The sequence below is a fragment of the Solanum pennellii genome, chromosome 4 (genome assembly GCF_001406875.1).
Source record: "Solanum pennellii chromosome 4, SPENNV200".
Lineage (NCBI taxonomy): Eukaryota > Viridiplantae > Streptophyta > Magnoliopsida > Solanales > Solanaceae > Solanum > Solanum pennellii.
Genome location: NC_028640.1, coordinates 68,208,144 through 68,208,454, shown reverse-complemented (window position 1 = coordinate 68,208,454; position 311 = coordinate 68,208,144).

The window sequence follows — 311 nt, the reverse complement described above, 5'->3', positions numbered from 1 at the left end:
GAAAATAAAAAAAGTTGTATAGATATTAATTATATAAGTATTAATAATAAATTACATATTTATCATATTAATTTATTTTATTTTTTAATTGAAAACTTTAATGTTTTCTTATATTTTGATTGTTTTCTTTTCTTTTTTATATATAGGCTATTTATATTTCTTTTAATTTTTTATTTTATTTTAATTGGAAATTTTGTTCTTTTTTATCTATCTATCTATCTATCTATCTATCTATCTATATATATATATATATATATATTTAATTTATAATAAATTTAATATTCAATAGTTAATAATTCATTTATTGTAAT